This window comes from Dipodomys merriami, unplaced genomic scaffold (assembly GCF_024711535.1).
Source record: "Dipodomys merriami isolate MVZ:Mamm:240054 unplaced genomic scaffold, mDipMer1.0.p SCAF_8, whole genome shotgun sequence".
Lineage (NCBI taxonomy): Eukaryota > Metazoa > Chordata > Mammalia > Rodentia > Heteromyidae > Dipodomys > Dipodomys merriami.
Window position 1 is genome coordinate 23442457 of NW_027206401.1, and position 9816 is coordinate 23452272.

General features: G+C 41.0%; 1 pseudogene; it reads left to right on the plus strand.

Moving 5' to 3' along the window:
- Positions 1 to 98: 98 nt before the first annotated feature.
- Positions 99 to 2557, plus strand: LOC138818982 (pantetheine hydrolase VNN2-like; annotated as a pseudogene).
- Positions 2558 to 9816: the final 7259 nt, after the last annotated feature.

Here is a 9816-nt window from a genome sequence, read left to right on the forward strand (position 1 = left end):
GCTTTGTGTGTGTGCACACTCTTAAAATTACCCTTAGGTTTGCCAAGGGACTTCAGTTCAACTTCAGTTTCAATTTATGAGTGATAACTGCCACTCTTTCCATCACTCTTCCTCACCCTTATCTATGAATACTTTTGGTGGATATATTCCATCCCTAGAGCAGGATAGCACTCCTCTATACCCAGACAGGTTTATACGTTGTATATTAGGAACACTTCTAACGTCCTGTAAAATCTATGCTTATTTGACTGCTTTCATTGGACTGACATTTTACTGAGGTGCTAGGGATTTAGTTGTGATCATGATAAATATAATCTTTGCCTTCCTTGAAGGTAGTAAAGTATAACAGTGGAAAGAGATAAAGAGAGGTAGATAAAGATGGGGAGAGAGAGAGAGGGAAAGAGAGAGAGAGAAAGTATGATTTCTGTGAACAAATGTCTATTATTCCTTCATATTTTCCTTGGAAATTTATGTGGAAATTTGCCAGACTTTTTCTCAATTCTTTGGAAGGGTTTTGTGATTAAACAAAGCCTTTCTGATTTTAGTTTGTATATTTATTATAATACTGGTAACTCCTTCAAGGAGCCTCAGTTTGATATCCCAGGAAGACCAGAGTTAGTGACTTGCAATACTCCATTTGGAAGACTTGGCATTTTTGCATGCTTTGATAGACTTCCATGATGCCGGTGTTACCCTGGCAGATGATCTCCAAGTAGATACCATCCCATCCTGTTTCCCACTGCTTGGATAAATGTTTTGCCTCTTCTTTAGTTACTGAATTTCATTCAGCTTGGGCAATGGGGATGAGAATGAGTCTTCTTGTGACCAACACACTTCATTTGAGCCTATATATAACAGACAACTCATGACCAGGTTATACTTCTAAATACAGAGCAATTAATTCTTCAGATAGGCTCTGTCTTAACTTTTTGCTTTGTATTGTTATTTCTCACTTGTTTGCTATCCTTTCACAAAAAGAAAGTAGTGCTTGATTGTAATATAATTATAGTCATAGTTTTCTAAAACATTTATGTGTATTATTCTATGTAGTCATATTCTATGTAGTCATATTATTCTATGTAGTCATAGTGATAGGTACTAAGATGTCCATTTACAGATTAGGAAACTGACACAGAAAGTGCCATTAACTTGACAAAGGCCATTCCCCCTGGCAAGAGGGTAAGCAGGGACCTGAACAAGGATATACTCTAAAATGCCAAAAGCAGGCAAGAATATTTATATGCTGCTGTATTTCTAATTACTCTAAAAGTTAAAAGGAAATGTAGCTTAGACCTACAAATATTTTCTTAGAGTTTCTGTTTGTCAGTTATTGCTTGCTTGAGAGCTCTAGATTTCATCAAGTTTCTGGCTCGGGAGCAATCATCTGAACTCCTTAGTCTTCAGGAACACTCAGTTGCTTAGTGGCTCTTGACAGAGAGAACTTCATTTCTTTTTAATTTTTGAGTCATAAGACCTCATAATAAGTGTATCCCTATGACAGGGCACTACCTCAGAGCAAATGATGAAAGAAGGGTGAAAGACAGAGAGAGAAAGAGAAATAGAGAAAGAGAAGGAGGAGGAGGAGGAAGTTGAACTGCCATTTCTGACCAGTTATTACTACCATTACTTCATTAGAAGTGTGACACTTGGGCCAGGGAAGAGAATTAGATCCTCTCATTAGAAAAGGCAATGTTGAGGAATGTTTGGACATATTTGTAAGTCACCACAGTGGGGAAAAGGAAAAATTGTACATTTCCTTCCTCAAACTATTAACTCTTGAACACCAAGATTTTTTTAATCTTTAAAGTTGCTAATAAATATTATATTCAAATTTCATTTAAAATAAGGCTAACAGACATCTAATCTCTTCTAAGAGAAAAGATTGTAACTAATGTGGTGACTGCTGTGATCACAGGCTTAATTTTGATAAATTGACAAATGTGTATGTGTATGTATATTGTTGTTTCCCATTCACATGGAATGCACCACATTCTCCCAAGGTGTACCATTATGACATGGGAACACAGAGGGGAAAGATCCTTGTTGCAAAGGTGGATTCACATTCCTTAGTCTCTCCAGTTTTTCCAGCAGCTGTGAAATGGAGCTCCTATGCTATAAATATCCATCTCTTCCCAGCATAAGACAAAAACATGAGGGCCTTTATTTTCTGGGATGGCTTCAACTTCACAGAACTTATTTGAAAGTGCAGAAACTCTTAGCAATTTGTCAAAAAAAAGTTATGTTGTCATTTAAGCAAAAGAATGTTACAAAGAAAAAGGAAGAGAAAGATGTCTGTTTTCTGGGAGCTTTTACAGGATTTTGTGGCCAATGGGAAAGAGCATATTGGTACACAATATTGGCTTCAGTCACAGGCAATAGTTTAGTGCAAGTAAATTCTAGGTTAACATTTCGTATTTATTCCAGGAAACCAAGTGCTCTCACTTGGCATGGCTTCATACAATACTACACACACACACTCGCACACAACGAATTAGGTTTTGCAGTGGGAATTAAATATAATCCAATATTTTACCTTGAGCTTCTCAAATCACATTAAAAAAAATTAACCTGACCAAGATGCCTTCCAATTTGATATTGTGGTGATGTTCAACTACAAATGCTAACAATCTGAATGTGAACCTAGAAATGATTAGGAATACTATCTTTACCTTAGTTCCTCCTCTTATCAGATTGTCTTCCAATGACAAGTTGGGCTGATGTAATTTTGTTAAAACCAGAGACATTTATTTTGCATTTGATTTCACTGGCTCAACTGCCTAATGCGAGAATGATTCACTTCCTCTCTTCAAGGTTCTTCCTCTGAAGTGCATTAACCTGACCATTCATGGCACACACTGGCGCCTGACTCTGTGACTGGGAGATGGTGGGGGAGGGCGGGAGGGAGGGGGGGTTTCGCCCCACCAGGGCCTGGCACCCAGCCAACTCAGAGAAAGGCCACGACACAGTCTTGGGCATCAGACATTGGGTGGTCTCACTAGGCACTTCCTGTCTCTTGCAGGACAGGCAGGACAGGGCTCTGCTACCGCAGCCACAGGCCCACCTCATGCCCACTGTAGGACCAACAACCCCAGCTAGTCTGAGCCCTGAGCCTTGCCTTTTTGTTGATTTTTATCATCAAGATCTAGTTTCCAAGGGCCTCTAAACATCCTCACCACAGCTGGACATGAGAGCAACAGGTGATGTTTAGGGGCTTGCCTTCCGCTGTGCTTGGAGAGAATGACTAACATGGCCTTCCATAGTTTCTTTGTATTTCTCTTCAAGAGTTGCTTGACCTGACATCTTTGTGTCTGCTAGTAAAATGAAATATGCATTTCAGGTAAGATCTGTAGTGAAGGACAAGGCCTTCTGGGAGCGTCACGTGTAGGCAGGGCCAACCAGAGTGGAAGAAGCTAAGAGAATGTGCATCCAGTCTCAGTCTGCAGCGGCTTTCTTGTTGCCAATCTGTGAGTTACCCTGAACACATCATTGCGTGGCTTGTGCAGGACACTGCTGGGGTTGGGGAGAGGGAAGCAAGCACTAGCCTCTAGGGTTGAGCTAATGACAACTTCCGAGAAGTCTCTCAGGACACACGGTGAACCAATTCAGCAGTGACACTCACTGGAGACTACATTGGAAATGAACTATGCAACTTGAGAGGGAGGGAGCTTGGGAAGAAAACCTGGGAGAAAATGAGGGAGGAGGTAACACTGTTCAAGAAGAAATATACTCATTACCTGACTTATGTAACTGTAACCCTTCTGTACATGATCTTTACGATAAAATAAAAAAGCTTAAAAAAAAGTAAACATGTTAAGGGAAGCAGACAACTCTGGAGGCCCAAACGCTTTCTTGCTCTTTGTGGTCACCCACCATCTGGAGGATGGTCTTCTTTGGGAGATGGTCACAGGCCTGGGACAGTCCTGTGGGGCTGCAGGCGCATGGGAGCAGGGCTACCTTGTGCTCCTCCACGTGACAATGGGGCTGTGACTCACAGTCCACGGGCCTGCAATGCTCTCGTCTGTAACCTGTGATGCAGCCATCCACTTCTTCCAGAAGTCGTCCTCGTCTCCCAGGTGGTGTTCTGCAACTTCGATGTTCAACGGGTCATCAAAGTTCACAAGATTGGGCCGGGAAGGTGGCTCAGTGGTAGAGTGCTTGCCTCCCATGCATGAGGCCCTGGGCTCGATTCCTCAGCACCACATAAACAGAAAAAGCCAGAAGTGGCGCTGTGGCTCAAGTGGTAGAGCGCTAGCCTTGAGCTGAAGAGCTGCACCCAGGCCCAGAGTTCAGGAACTACGACCAAAAAAAAAAAAAGTCCAGAAGATCAATAAGTAAAAAGTTTAATTCCCAAACAACATCCTTTACAGCCCAGCCGTGCCATGGATAGAATGCTCTCTCAGAATCTTAGACACATTTCCCCCATTGCTGTGATGTGCGGGTGCCAGATCTTGCTCAGGCAATTCACTTTGGGAGGCTCCGTGTTGTAAGCATCAAGGAACTTCCATTTCAAACTGAAATTCTCCACCCTGCTAGGATAACCCTCATCTGGGATTACAGTTAGCGGAAAACAGAATCAGGAAAGTGCACTCTGCATGGACAAGGTAAATGAGCTTCAAGTGTTGCAAGCTCTGAGCACCCCGAGACAGGCGAGGCTGCCGGTTCCCCAACACCATGCCCAGCTGGCTGAGGAGGCATCTCTGCAGGCTTAGCCTGAAGATACAATTCTTTTGGTGCGCTGGCTATGAGTTTGTGTTATAGAGAGGAGGGGGCTAGGGTAGTCAAAGTTAGTCATCCCTTCAGTACCTGTAAGAATGCTGTTGCCCCAAACCTCTACTCTGTTGACTCAGTGCCATGACCCAATACACTAAAAGTAATGGTTTAAGTCTAATTCCAAACTGACTTCTTTCTTTCAGTCTACTCACGATCCAAGAAGTAGTTTGCTTCTCAAATCATTCTCTATTTTCCAGAAAGCAAGTAACTAAGTAAGAGTTGACCATTTCTACTTCCAACCTCTGCTCCACTATGAAAAAGGAAGAAAGGAAGAAGGGAAAGAGGTGAAGGGAAGGAAGGAAGGAAGGAAGGAAGGAAGGAAGGAAGGAAGGAAGGAAGGAAGGAAGGAAGGAAGGAAGGAAGGGAAGGAGGGAGGGAGGGAGAGAGGGAGGGAGGGAGGGAGGTAAGAAAGAAATAACAACCAACACAATTCCCTTATGGAGAAAAAAATCTTTGCCTGGCTATGGTTAAAATCCAGTAGTGCTAGTATAAGTAACTGAGACAGAAAAGTCATAGCATTTTGTGTGAATCTGTTCCACACAGGGATGCACAATGATGACAGGCCAAAGCCCTAATTCAACAACCTGTGGCAGGCCAATAGAGACTGCTTCTACCATGTTTAAAATGTTCTCCTTCAGTGGTACATTTGGGAACAGACTATGTTTCTACTGAAGCACTACTTTGGTGTTTTTTGATTCTAAAATTCATTTGTCATCTGGGAAATTTGAGGAAAGAAGCTTGAAAGAGTTTTTTTTTCCTCTGTTCTCTGGTGCCAAGCCAAAGGGCCTAGAGTAGTTACTATATCAACTATCAGTTAACTTTTGGCTGTCATAAACTTCCTCAAAATGTAGTGGCTTTGAACAATGAGCATTTATTTAACCTTGCTGTTGTGGTTTGGCATTCAACTGTGGTAACAAAGCTGTTTTTTTTCTTGAGATGGGTTCAGCTGATGTTGACTGGACTCCTCATATCTTTTACTAGCTGGGTTGGCTGGGGCAGATCAGGTCAAGATGGAATTGTATTAGACAGCTGGGATAATCGCCTCCTATTTCTCACCACATGTAATTTGCTCATATTTTCATTGAGTCCCAGAGCATCAAAAAGGAAAAGTCACAATAGATGTAAAAATGTAAAAGATATTATGGAGCAAAAGTACTGTTGCGCCAGAACTGTACCTAGAGTCAGGATCCCAGGAAACGGTCCTGAGTGCCAGTCCACACTGGCTTTTAAGCACTTTTGGCTAGGGTGGGGAAAGGGAGAGGTTGGGTGTTGGTTTTAGCCAATGATTGTTACAAGAAATATGTACCTTAGCTGGGCGCTGGTGGTTCATGCCTGTAATCCTAGCTACTCAGGAGGCTGAGATCTGAGGATCGCGGTTCAAAGCCAGCTCGGGCAGGAAAGTCTGTGAAACTCTTACCTCCAATTAACTACCGGAAAACTGGAAGTGGCTCTGTGGCTTAAGTGGTAGAGCACTAGCCTTGAGCTAAAGAGCTAAGGGACAGTGCTCAGGCCCAGAGTTCAAGCATCACAACAGACAGACAGAAAGAAAGAAAGAAAGAAAGAAAGAAAAAAAGAAAGAAAGAAAGAAAGAAAGAAAGAAAGAAAGAAAGAAAGAAAGAAAGAAAGAAAGAAAGAAAGTTTCACACCTTAAGTTTAAATTTCCAGCCAAGGTTTTTCTGGCAGGAGGCTCGGGAATAGTACAAAGGGTGGTGAAGGCTCAGCTGGGTTAGGGCACACATTGTCCAGAAAACAGCAGAAGCAGGGTTACAGAAGCTAAAATAGCTAAAATAGCTGTGGAGAAACCACGGTTACATTTATATCTTAAAATAATTCATTATCCATTTTATACAATGCAAGTCAAATATTATATTCCATCCTTACTTCCTCTATCATATCAGGATGTCCCTGCTTGCACATTTATGAAGATCTTATCAACCACAGCAAGTCACAGAACAATGTATATGCAAGTTGTAGAGAAATAAATGATCCAGACTTCTCAATGGGAAGATCTATATAAAACCATATTACAAAAAAGTATGGAGAGGGCGGGGAATGTGGCTTAGTGGTAGAGTGCTTGCCTAGCATGCATGAAGCCCCAGATTTGATTCCTCAATACCACATAAATAGAAAAAGCAGGAAGTGGTGCTGTGGGTAGAGTGCTAGTCTTGAGCAAAAACAAGCTCAGGGACAGTGCCCAGGCTCTGAGTTCAAGCCCCAGGACTAGCAAAAAAAAAAAAAAAAAAGTATGGATAAAGGAGAGGAGGGTTTTAGGTTTATTTTAAAATTTTATTTTGTTGTAAAGATGCTGTACAGAGGGGTTGCAGTTACACGAGTAAGGTAATGAGTACATTTCTTGTTCATCCTTGTTACCCACTCCTTTGTTTTTTCCCTACTATCTTCCCTCCCCCACCCTTCCCCATTTCTCTCCCCCTTTGAAGGTGTAAAGATCATTTCCAACATAGTATCTTGTGAGTATCATCCATTGTTGCAATGGGTCATCCTGTGTCCTTGTTTCAGCATTTTGTTATTCCCCTTCCCCTCCTCAAATTAGATATATACAAGATGCAAGGTACCAAAATTAGGCTTTTTTAAAAAAAAGTTTTAAACTTTATTTTTAAAATTAGGTTTCTCCTTTGGACATGGTCAATGCTCACTTATTTCTTCAATGTAAGTGAACTTGCTCCTTCTCGTTGATCTATGGTGTACAATTACATGGGATGAGCTCATTATCCAACTAATGCCTCCCTTTTGTATTCGTGGCGATGTTTTGATTGGAACTAGGCAAACCTATTTCTCCTCTGCTGGCTGTATTCCTAAATTATGCCAATAGAAGGCGCTAAAACACCAAAGGTTGGAAGAGGAAAGAGACTTGCTCCTGTTTGCCTGTTTGCCTGTTTGCTTACTTCTCACCATTTTCCCATCAACAGTTGCTATATCTTGTCTTAGGTCTTTGTTCCAGAGGCAGTTGGTGATTTTGGGGTCTTTCTTAAACACTCATAATCACATAAAGAAATAGAGACAATAGTTGTCAATTTGTGAAGGTGTTTGATGAAGTAGAAAATAATCTGATGAGAGAGGAGAGGAAGGGAGTGGAAGGGGGGGAGAAAGGAAAAGAGAAAGAGAAAGAAGAGGAGGAGAGCAGGAGGAAATCATGGGAGAGGGAAGAAGAAAAAGGCAAAGGGAAAGGAGAAGGGAGGTTGGAGGACAATGTGGGGTAACTGCACATAAACATTAAGAATTTAACCCAACTTAATAATACAATGTTAATATGGTTTAATATATAGTTTAATATATCTTAGCACAAAACTTTAGACTTTAAAGTTGCTAATCTGGCTATGATTACTGTCATTTTGAGTAGATACAAAATGCTCTGTTTACAAATAGCTTGTATCTACAATCCTGATCCCTTATACCAGTACATTGCAAAGAGATATTAACAAATTGTGTAACACAATGTTTGTTTTGTTAATTTCAACCTAGTAAAGAGTTGGTACATTTCCTGGAATTGAGAGACTGGGAATATGCAGGGGAATTCCCAGCTGTTTACTTTTATCTTTATGCAGAAAGTCTGGTGAGCCAGGATGAGTTAGAGTTTCAACCTGACAGATGAGAACCTTTACCTCCTCATCATGGAGCAATTCACCTGTATTACATAGCTTTCTTCTCATTCTCGATATTTGTCTTTGAATTAATTTATACATTATGGATGTCATTTGAATGCATTAGGATACTGGGGCCTGGGACACGTAGGGACTTGGAGTTACAAAACCAGTCACAAAACCAAACAATCAGAAAGCACAAATCTCCAAACTTGTTCCTCTAGATCAGACAAGGATTTGAAAGGATCCCTAGGGAAAGAATAAATGTCAATAATGCTGTAATCAGAGGTTTACACTTTCAAAGAATATTTAACCAACTTATAAACAAAGGGATTCAATGTAAAAGTAGGCCAGGAAATTGAATTTAACAAAGTAAAACATTTTCTCTGTATAGAGTTAATGAGTGGTAAATGTTTCTAATAAAATTAACAGATAATCTGTAGTGATTAAAATATGAATTGTTTATCTGCATATGTTACAACATCAGTCAGCTTGTTTATTCCTTACAGAGCACAGAACCAGCAATGAACCCAATGTTTATGGTTCTTTAAATTTTTACATTGGCCAGGTGCTGGTGGCTCATGCCTGTAATCCTAGCTCCTCAGGAATCTGAGACCTGAGGATTCAGTTCAAAGCCAGCCTGGGCAGTAAAGTCTGTGAGACTTATCTCCAACAAACTACTAGAAAACCAGAAGTGGTGCTGTGGCTCAAGTGGTAGAGCACTAGCTGAAGAGCTCAGCACAGCACCTGGGCCCAGAGTTCAAGCCCCTCGATCAACATAAATAAATAAATACATTCTTACATTGAAACAGATATGGTGGTTCATTCAGCAGTAGGCAAGGGAATCATGAGTTTGAGGCTAACTTGGGCTATGTAAGTGAGACTCTATTTCAAAATAACAATAGCAACAACACAGCTTATTATGCTCAATCCTTATCCCCAACCTGATGGCATTAGGAGGCAGGGTCTAGGGGAGATTATTAGGTCACGAGGTTGGCGTCTTCAAGAATGAGAATAGTGCTCTGTATCAAAGAAACTTCAGAGACTTCTCTTTCTCCTTCTGCCAAATGAGGCCACAGCAAGGAGACAGATATCCATGAATGAGGATGTAGTTCCTAAATAGTGAGCACCCAACATTGAATCCTACAACACATTGAATTACTAGCTGACCATTGAATTGTGATAAATGAATTGCTGTGGTTTGCAGACTTCTCAACTTTGGGCATTTTGTTGTAGCAGCCTGAACAAACTAAAATAATACTTCTAGAGAACTAGTATTTTAAGTAATGGAATGCCACTGTCTGTTGTGAAGTTTAAAAGAAGCTGTGCTTGCATTAGTCAGGTCCCAGAGAAACCAACGGACTCAACTCCAGGAGTACTAGCCATCAATGACTATGCCATCCAACATGGAATCCAAGGAAGCTAGTTGGCTGATATCCTATACCAA